Source organism: Hippichthys cyanospilos, chromosome 1 (genome assembly GCF_059441005.1).
Source record: "Hippichthys cyanospilos isolate Australia breed blue-spotted pipefish chromosome 1, RoL_Hcya_1.0, whole genome shotgun sequence".
Taxonomy (NCBI): domain Eukaryota; kingdom Metazoa; phylum Chordata; class Actinopteri; order Syngnathiformes; family Syngnathidae; genus Hippichthys; species Hippichthys cyanospilos.
In genome coordinates, this window is record NC_142369.1 from 25,647,527 (window position 1) to 25,657,768 (window position 10,242).

Below are 10,242 nucleotides of genomic sequence, written 5' to 3' on the forward strand. Positions count from 1 at the left end.
AAAGAAATTTTGACTGAAGCATAATTGAAAGCTTTGAAAACAAACGTTTTCAATTAAAATTGAAACAAAAGCTAATCATCTATTTTGCATTCATATATTTCTAGCCAGATGAGTTAGTGCCTCACTACTCATGAACCTCACTGCCGTCACTGAATTCAAAGGTACTCACAATGATGAAAACGTCACCTTCTCTTCACACCTGCACTTGGAAAATGCGCATGCACATTTGTTACTTATACCGAGGAAGATGCTTATACTGACAAAAGTGCCGTTCTATTAATCACACTTTTAGTCTGCTGGTGTAAATGTGCATTCTTTTCCTTTTCAGCACACGCAGCATTTGAGGTCCCACACCTTCTTATCTTTTACAAAGTATGTTGTACACCTTCATGTTCAAGGTTATAGAGCAGCTCAGTGTTGGATAAAACATCTAAAATATTAACTGAAGCCTAAATATACAGTAAACATCAGTAAGGAAGGAGCGGGCTTGGATATCGGAGGTTCAACACCTGCAAATACACTGGCTGCTATATATATATATATATATATATATATATATATATATATATATATATATATATATATATATATATATATATATATATATATAGTATATTGCGACTGTTTCCAAGATTGAAAACAGAGAGCAGTGAGCTGAAGTGAGTTTTGCACACGTGAGCCTGAGAATAATCAGTTGCAGTTTATAGAGCGTTTTCATGCACAACTCACCGAAAAAGAGTTCACCTATTTGAAAAGGAAATTATAGAGCGATAAGAAATAGCTCTCCTGCCAGCTCAGTTAATGCGAATGTCTTTTGGGAGCTGCTGACTGTCTCACTGTAAAAATGGAACATGGCAATCGAAGAGATAACATCACACCCAATGACATTGAGCGTCACAGTTTTTGTTTGGACTGTTGAAATGAAGAAAAAAAAACTCCAGCATTGTCTTTAGGAGCGTGTTTTATTTTCAACACAATTTGTTTACACACTATACTTACACTTTATAACATTTTATTGTATATATCTGCACGATCTAATGAGATCCAATGCAGCAGTTTAAGCATCTCTGACTTATAGAATACTTCTCCATTTTAGTAGCCTGATATATTGTTATGCTTCTTTGACTGTATTGCATTGCAAGGGAAGTGTGTCTAATATTTTGTCTCATGAAATTACGTTACCCATAAATTGGAAACTCACCACTATATCATGCAGTGCATTGGTTACAAGACTTCACACTTCTACATCATTTGAGTCAGCTGAGTTTTCCTTTCAGTACTTGTGTGGTTAGAAAGTGAAAAAATGGGATGTTGTTATTTGTTTGCTAATCAAACCAAGCTGCATGACTTTATGGTCATATTGTGCAGATACATCTGCTCTTTGAGGTCATGAATCAAAAGCCCATGATTTAAATCTTGATATTTTGGAATAGGCGTGTGTCTGTGTGTGTTGTACTATTGAGCATGTGTGTGAATTGGGGTTAGGTTCAGTTTAGGTTAAGGGACAAACAAGTGTGTGTGTGTGTGTGTGTGTGTGTGTGTGTGTGTGTGTGTGTGTGTGTGTGTGTGTGTGTGTAGCCAGATGGCGGTCAGTTTAAACAGTTGGTGTGTAACATTCGTCCTGTAAAAAGAAAAAAAAAATCAAACTTGTCAAATGAGCCTTTTTAAAAACAGGTAAACCATGTACAAATTCAAACATTTTCCTGCAAATAATTAGATAATGGGCAGGCTTTCATTTTGCCTGCTGTGAATGTTGATTTTAATCCTGACATCTGCTTCACCTCACTCAAACCCACTTCCAGATGTGCAGCTGCTGTGCGGCTGCCGCTGCACGCAGGATTTCTGAAGTGGGATTGGGCTGATCATCCATTCTGCTGAAGCGCAAATCTCCTTGTGTGTAAACTGTGTCTCTTCAATCAGGCCCATCACTCTCATCCCTGACAGTCTCTGCAATTAAATCAATGTCTTAGAGCAACTGTAGCGGGCAGATCTTCAAAGAGCGTTTACACGCAGAGACAATTCGCATGCGAGCGGCCAAGGCGCCCAAGATATGCACGCGAGGATATTCAAGAGGACGCAAGCATACTCGTCGATCAATTTCGAGCAAAGAAGAGTTAATGAAAAAATGTCGCCCTACCCGTGAGGTTAGTGAATGTCTCATGGATCATCAGCAGATTGAGTAGGCTATTAAATGTTAGCCTGTCCTTAAGGGATCTCGAGCTGACACAACAGAGATGACTGTGCATATTCTTGCAGCATTAATTCATGGTTTGGTTGTTGTCTGTGCTGTCGCCCGTAGTGCTGTCACCTACAATTACTCTTCTCAGCGTGGTGACTCAGAGATGGTCTCCAACTTAGGGAGGCACTTTAAAAATCGCCAGTGCGCAAGTGGCGATATTACTCACGCTGAATAAAGCAGACAGGACGGGACCACGGCCAAACAACAGCATCCTAAAATGTATATGTTTATGGGGGGCAAAAGGATTTGTTGCTTTATTCGCACAGACAGCGCCATCCAAAGGCCTCGCATCCCCGCATTTGCAAATAAATGCAAAGCATCCTTGCTGCCGTTGCGCCGCGCTCTGGGACAAATGTATGCATTATCAGAGGTCAAAAGTGGAGGTTCAATCAAGCAAGGGATAAAACCGAGGGCCAAGCAACACGGTGGCAGAATCTCATATATAGCCAGCACAAGTTAGCCTCATTATGCGTTGGCCTGTGTGATATCGCTACTGGTTGAACCCCCACTCAGACGCGAAGGCAAGTAAATAGATGATAATGGGCTCATTGTGCAAAATCTCATCTCTCTGGGGAACGTGTTGGCGGAGGTATGACGCTTGTGGGAGGGAGGGGCGGCGCGTTACGTTGAGAATGCGACCGACGGTGAAATCCTTCCTCTGATGGCTTCGTTTCATGTCGATATCTGACAAATGCATTTTGCGCACGCTCTCCGACAATTAACTCTGCAACTCCTCTTTATCTTGTTTGTACCGCGGTATCTAAAGCATGGTATTCTGGTGCGCGCATGCGTCGGGCCAATCTGCTAATGGGACTTGTATGCATAGTTCCATAGATCACCTGTTTGTGTTCTTGAAGGGGGTCCCGCCCAAGGGACTAATACTGCTCTTGTGCCGCAAAAAGAAGCCTCATGAGAATTCCAGCGGGGACAATGTCTGGGGGGAGCCGGTGCAGCCCGGGGTTGTGTGAGAAATAGGCTTGTCACATGTTTTTCCAATGTGACAAGGGACAAGCGTACAACTCGATATACTGTGAGTTCACAAAGAAACCGATATTTCCTTTCCAGTTCGACACATTCCACTGATGTCAGTAGGCCGTGTCGTCACTGACTGTTGTTCGGTATCAGCTTTCCTACACATTAAATCAAACCGGCTTTTGTAAACACTTGTGACAGAGAGCTTCTGCGTCTCTGTTTAAGACATGTTTTGAAGTGGTATGTCACGTTGTCACATGAGCTCATCAGACAAGTGCTCCTGGGAAAGACGGTGTTGCCTCCAGCACACTGCCATCAGAACCGAAACTCGACCAGTTTACAGTGTGTGAAGAGGCGGAAAAACACCAAATGAAACGTGTGGATTTCCATGCCTTCGTGTCATCGGACTTTTAAACTGTGTCTGTGCTAACTATTTGCCTGGAAACCAAATCAAAGGACATGAGCCGCAATATCGTGCACATGCAAGGGAAGGACAAAAAAAACTACAAGCATGGTAATGCTCACTTTTTATTCACACAAGCAGAGGCATGAATTGAACAATAAGTAATGGAATTGAACACAAATGGAGTGTAGCTCTGAGATTTGCAGACTTGGGTCAATTAGTCAAAGCCAGGATGCTGCTTCACCATGTGTGCTTTCAAATGGACATGGAATAAGGCGCCAACAGACATGAAGTCAGCCCCGAGTGGAAATGCTTTCAAATCTGCCCCACTCTCCTTTGATTAAGGTTATTTTGTACATTTTAAATATCAATTATATAGCACATTCTTTTAGGTTCTCTAGAAAGCTACTTTTTATTTATTAATCTTGCTTTTAAAGGCTTCCCATGAGACCAACTTCTGTGGGAGGTGCAAAAGGGTTCAGGTGCGTAGAGGGCAGGGCGGAAGATCGATCCACGGCTACAGAAGCCGATTTTCGGGATGGGAAATGTTACTTCTCTGGCAGGGAAAAAGCCTGCGCTGTTGGCCGGGGCAAAAAAATTCGGACTTTGTACAGTCAGACTCGCCTTTCCGCATTGCACACTGCTTAACCGTTTTGGTGATAAAAGCTTTTAGGTGTTGTGGTTTTGATTATGTGAAAAAAGTTGTAAGCCACTAACTTGAAAATGACAGTGTTGGAATTTCATGGAGAGTGTGCAAAGACATTTTAATATTCACTTTACAGTGCTACTTGTACTCCATTGCCATACAGATCAGCAATTCATAGACTTGCATCAATACAACTGGCTTGTTTTCAAAACCAACTACCACCATTGATTTGACATTCACTTTCTCATTTACTTCTGAGATATTGCTAACAACTTACTTTCTCGCGTCAAACAGTTGATAATTGTGTGTCATGTTCATTGACCTCTGTATTGATTCATTATCTTCCTTCAAGCTGACACCCCCTGCGCCCACCTCAAGGGGCCCAATCACCAATGAGTGAACGGATGCAAAGTGAAACCTGCCCGATAAAAACACAGCTCTCTTTTTTTTGCCATGATCATTCTCACTGATGATAAATGTGGTATTTTGGGTAGATTTATGATTAGCACACGAAACGTGCAATCAACAATGATACAAGCGGGACAGTGGGAAGACATCTAAATGTTAAAAACACCCCGAGTCAGAAGTCACTGAAGATTTTACTTGAGTGTAGCCCAGGGATGTTCGTGACCATTTCTGACCCTTCCTCAAACTGACGGAATATTGTATGCACGTTGACACAGTGTTGCTGGCTTCCAATATGATTCTGATTGCTGGCGTCTCGTTTTCACTTACAGTAACGGGAAATGTATTGCTGCAGTTTTTGATTCGTCTCCCCCGAGTTCTGAGAAACACACAGCGTGCTCTCAAGCTATTCTATTGAGTAACTTATGTCATGGCAAAAAATGGAATAGCGACAGGCGATTTAAGATAAAGGATGAAAAGGTGTGACTGCAGTATAATTCTGTGTTAAGGAAAGACGTTTTAACAAACTCATACCAGCTGGTCAGTTGCAAAAAAAAATAAAAAAATACAACCTTGGCTTCTAGTCCCACTGAAGCAACCGTAGTTTACATGGATGGTTGCATCACTGCTCCTTGCAGCAACAACACTGATTGTTAATCAATAAGCCTGTGGAGACACATTAATACCTTGGTCTTGCTGTTGCGTTTGCAGTATGCACCAGTTTGTTTTCTGCAGTTCACCGAAATAGTCCTCATCAGTCATATTAGTGCGACTATCAGAATGCTTCTTTTCATGTCGTCGACTTTATGAATTGTCTCTTGAGCTGCTGAAACCAACAGTTATCTTGCGAGGGTTGCAATTTCATCATCATCATCAATCATTATCATTGTGAGAGACAGACTCCCCAGGTCACTCAAGTCACTGGATATTCGTCATGTCCTTCTAAAAATGCAAAAATAATCATAGAAGCTGGATTTATCTAGTTTTTTCGATTCGCTTATGCCCCAGTCTTATTTTAGAGGTGATAAGAACAGTCTGGATTGAAATGGTTTAAGTTAAAAGGCGCTGTACATCAAGATCCGGTGACAGCCAGTGACTTTGACTTATTTTCATTGCGACCTTCCGAAAAGCTGCGCGGAGGGAAAAACATCGGACAGATAAGCGTCCCTCGACTCATTAACGCACGCAAAAATGAGCCGCGGCGTTTTGCATCACCGTTCAATCTAAATCATCGCGCAATAGTTTTGCGAGGATGCTTTGTCCTGGCCTTAAATGTGAAAGCCTTCTTTTTTCACTGTGAAACCCGATTAGGCCTCTTTCACACGGCAGCAGCGTGACATATGGGGTTCCAGTGTAACCAACAGTAATGAAATGTGCTCAGATACTCTTACTGGGGTGGTCAAGGGAGTGAAAAAAAAAAAAAAAAAAAGTCTGCTTCTAATAAAGGCCAAGTGACTGCATGAGGGAAGAGCAGGTGGAAGAGTATTGGAGAAGGTAGCAGCAGTCCTCATCTAAGAAACCCAGTCATGGCTGCAGGTATTAATAATTCAGCAGTCTCTTTGAAAACTACCACAAAATAGATCCTCAATAATTTAACGGGCGCAATGCGTTAATTCGAAATATCTATAATTGATGAGATTATCCCAAGCATCGGACTTAGATCCGAGCAGTTGCGCAGTAGTAATCGATTGACAAACAAGTTCTTTCGTAGATTTTTTTTTACAGCGGCTGAGCGAGGCTTGTGAAATTCAACCTTCGGTGTAATTGTTATTCCGGAAGTGTCTCAGTGTCACTGCCGCCGCCGGGGCTAGTATTACCGGAGACCTACATCTTTCGGTCACTATGAAAAAATAATGATTCGTTCACAGCGTCTCATTTGATCCCTCTGACTCCGCGGACTGTTGTTTCTCATTAGACTGATCCGACACAGTTTGGGACGCTTTGGTCCGCCGTCTCGTTTGATATAGTTGCCGGCTTTGGACGAGTGGCAAACTTGGGCCGCCTGGACAAAATCCATATTCCTCCCGCAGTTCAGTGTTAGCCTCTTTGTCCAGCGCGGCACAATGAAGCTGTCCTCGCTGTGAAGGCCAGAAGCATTAAAAATGGCTAAAAGAATTACAGGCATGAGACGCATTCTTTCAAGTGGCTTTATTCCAATCCCTCATAGCTGCCAAACTGTCTGAGCGCTCCTCCTCTTCTCTTCTGCCTGCTTTTGTATTATTAATGCCTGCAGTGTGAATGATGACTGACAACAGAGACAAAGGAAGATTGTGGTGTGTGCGTGTGGCTTTTTGCAAAGGGAGAAGGTGTTTGTTATGAAAACAGCACTCAAACTGCCCGGTAAACCAAGATGTAGTGGATCGACGCAATTTAGGGTAATTGAGGCATTTGCCTCGACGCTACATATATGCATGTCCATTCTTCATCTTTCCAAGTCACATCTAAGGGAAGAAAAATGTCAAGCGGAGATCCCCGAGGCTCCATTATTTCAACACACTTGCATGATCCCACTATCTCAGATTATGGAAAACAACACAATATGCTACATTAATTATGCAGATGACAGACACATTTGCATAGCCATCTCCAAAGACGACTATAATCCCATTCAACTGCTGAGCAACTCGCAGCAAACGAAAGAGCGATTAAATGTGCCAGATTTTCTTTCTCATTAAGACAAAAATGGAAAACTGAGGCATTTTTCTCTGGAGCAAAGAAAAGTCACTATGAATCAACGGCGTGCATTTTGGCCGGCGTGTTTATTAAAACAATTAACTGCAACAATTATGAAGCACAACCCAAGAAAGAAAACATCTGGCTCGGACTTCAATTCCAGACAGCTACAGTCGACGTTATAATCATTTGAAGATTAGGATTTGCCTCAATAGGATTAAGAAAGGCTTGTCCATGTATTTTTAATCAGCAAGCTCAACAACGGTACACCAAGTGTCTTTACAAATCTCTACCAGACGATTGAGGCCGCTACACTAAATATGAAATCTATTCACTTCCGAGGTCTATTTAGTCTTTTTGTTCCCGCCGTCGGAAATCAAGACTCTAACTTCCGTGACAATGTTGAGTGATTGAGCGTCCAAAAGTGAGTACAAAAAATAAGGATGAATAATAATTCCATGTTTATTGTCATTCTTGGTTTAAGAAAACTGATCCTTTTCGTTTTGACCCAAAACAAATACAATACATGCATTCGCTATTCCCATGCGTCCAACAGCAAAATGACTTTTATTTTGTGTGCTCACTGAAGTGTTTGTTTATTACTGAGTAAGCAGTGAAAAAACCCAATCTGGTAATTGGGGTTTGTGTCATCAGGAAATTGCAGGGTATCAAATTGTTTTTAAAGCACTGCCAACAACACCAGCCCTGCGGTGCTAATAATACATCAATGAATGACATTCACATGCTCTCGCACACCCACGTGCAAACTAGAACTCCATACGCGTAAGAGGGAATTTAAGTGAATAATTGTCAGCATTTCATTTGCCAACTTCATGTTCAAAAAATGTTGGGACAACATCTTAAACTGGAGCCTTGGGGGACAAAACTCTACATCAGGTTCCAGTTTCCATGCGCGTAGGCCTGCATTTTTTTTTAAACAGAATAAAATAATATAGATTTCTACGCAGCTGTCAAATGGCGCCTCCGTTGTGACACTGTTCTCATTGAGCATGCCCAGGAGAGTTGACCCACTTTCTGATGCAATTTGTCTCAGTGACATACTCCTTCACGTTTGTTTTATCCTGCCAGTCACCATAAATAACTTTACGTGACCTTGAACGGAAGCGATAGTCAACTTTGGTGTCTCGTCATTGTTGATTCTGTTCAAATACAATTACATTCAGTGTGGATCAAAAGGACTGCATTTTTTTTTTCTAGCGGTTACAAAGATACATTTTTGAACTGTCTGTGTGATAATACTTATGCGGAATTGACTTAGGTCCTTTTTAACAGTCAAATAAAAGAATAAGCACAAAAGAATCTTATTCAACCAGCAACCACAGCCCCCATTTCACTGTGAATTCCAAAGATCCATCCTAAAAGACTCCATTTGTATTGGGGTCTGTTATTATTTTCCCTTTTATTTATAGTATATTATGTATGGTGTTCTTGAGAGCACAGAAAGGCGCCAACAAATGACAGCAATAATTATCATCATAATCTGCTTTTTTTTTTTTTTATCTGACCTCAGAGCTGTGCACCTGCAATGCCAAGTGATGAGGGTAAAGAAAATATGCAATTGTTGTTTGAATCGTGTCTAGATGGCTTGCATGTGCAAGCTTTTTTTTTCCAGGCCCCAAGAGAGGAAGTGTTTTTGTTTCCCTCCCCCAATCCCTCAAGTTTTCCTATTTTTTTTAATCCAAGATTGTTAAAGAAAATAATTATTTAGCAAGTACTAGCATAACATTTTGCTAATTCATTATAATCATTTGCCTTTGTAACAAAAATCCATTAACTTCTTTTATTTGCACATTCTCCAGGAATGAGGTAAAATGAGACGACCTTAACGGATAAATCTACTCAACACAGAAGTACTGATTTGTTTTAGGTTTGCTTTCCCCCTGTAAATAGTCATCTCCCTGAGTGCATAATAATCTCCCCATCATTATCTCTCACAGACCACTATACTGTCCTTTTGGAGACACCAATAAGACTTGGGCCAAATGTGACCGACGCCTACCACCTGTGGCGTCAACCCAACCGTCGGCATGTTGCCACGCTCAACCACGCTGACGAATTAAGTACCGTCTGTGCATGCATGAGAAGTAATGACCCTACATACCAGAGGTCCCCAAACAAATGTCCGCGGCCCGGTACTCTACCATGGATCGAGTGGTACCGGGCCAAATGGGCCACACCCAAAATAATGAACAATTTCCGTTTTATGTATTATCCGCGTTTGAAAGACCTTTCATTTTGAAAAAACTTTTATTTTTAAAATTGTCCGTATTTGAGCGCCAATATTTCACTCACGGCGCAAAATGACGTCAGCTTGAATATACAGCGGACCTGCGATTAATGGCGTCCCTAGCTTACTTTTTTTTTCTCGTGACAAAGTGGAATACGAGGTTTTTTAATCCCCGTCGTTACGGCATTTTTCCCACCTTATACTGTAGCATCAACAATTTTTCTCGCGTGGCGAAAAAATTCCAAAATACAAACTTGGCGCTCAGTGTGCGTGCGTGCGTGCGACTGTGAGAGTCGCACCACGCTCATACGTCACTATACGCGTCACTGCTTACGTCACTAAGATTCTAGTCTGCTACTGGTCTGCATCACGGTGTCACTAAGATGCTGTTATTGGTCGGCGTCACTAAGACGCCAATATACGACAGACCTAATCTTGTGTGAGTGCTTATGATATCTTATTCATTGTACATTTTAGTGTTTGATTCAAACTTTAATTCATTAGCCATGGGTCCCAAAATTACAAGTGATTTTAAAGGGAGAATAAGATTACGATGGAATCAAAGCTGGAGAAATAAAACAATACCAAGAAGGCACGTGCATCGTTAGCTTCGCTAGGGAATATGGTCGTAACTAGCTCAAGTCACATCACTCCAA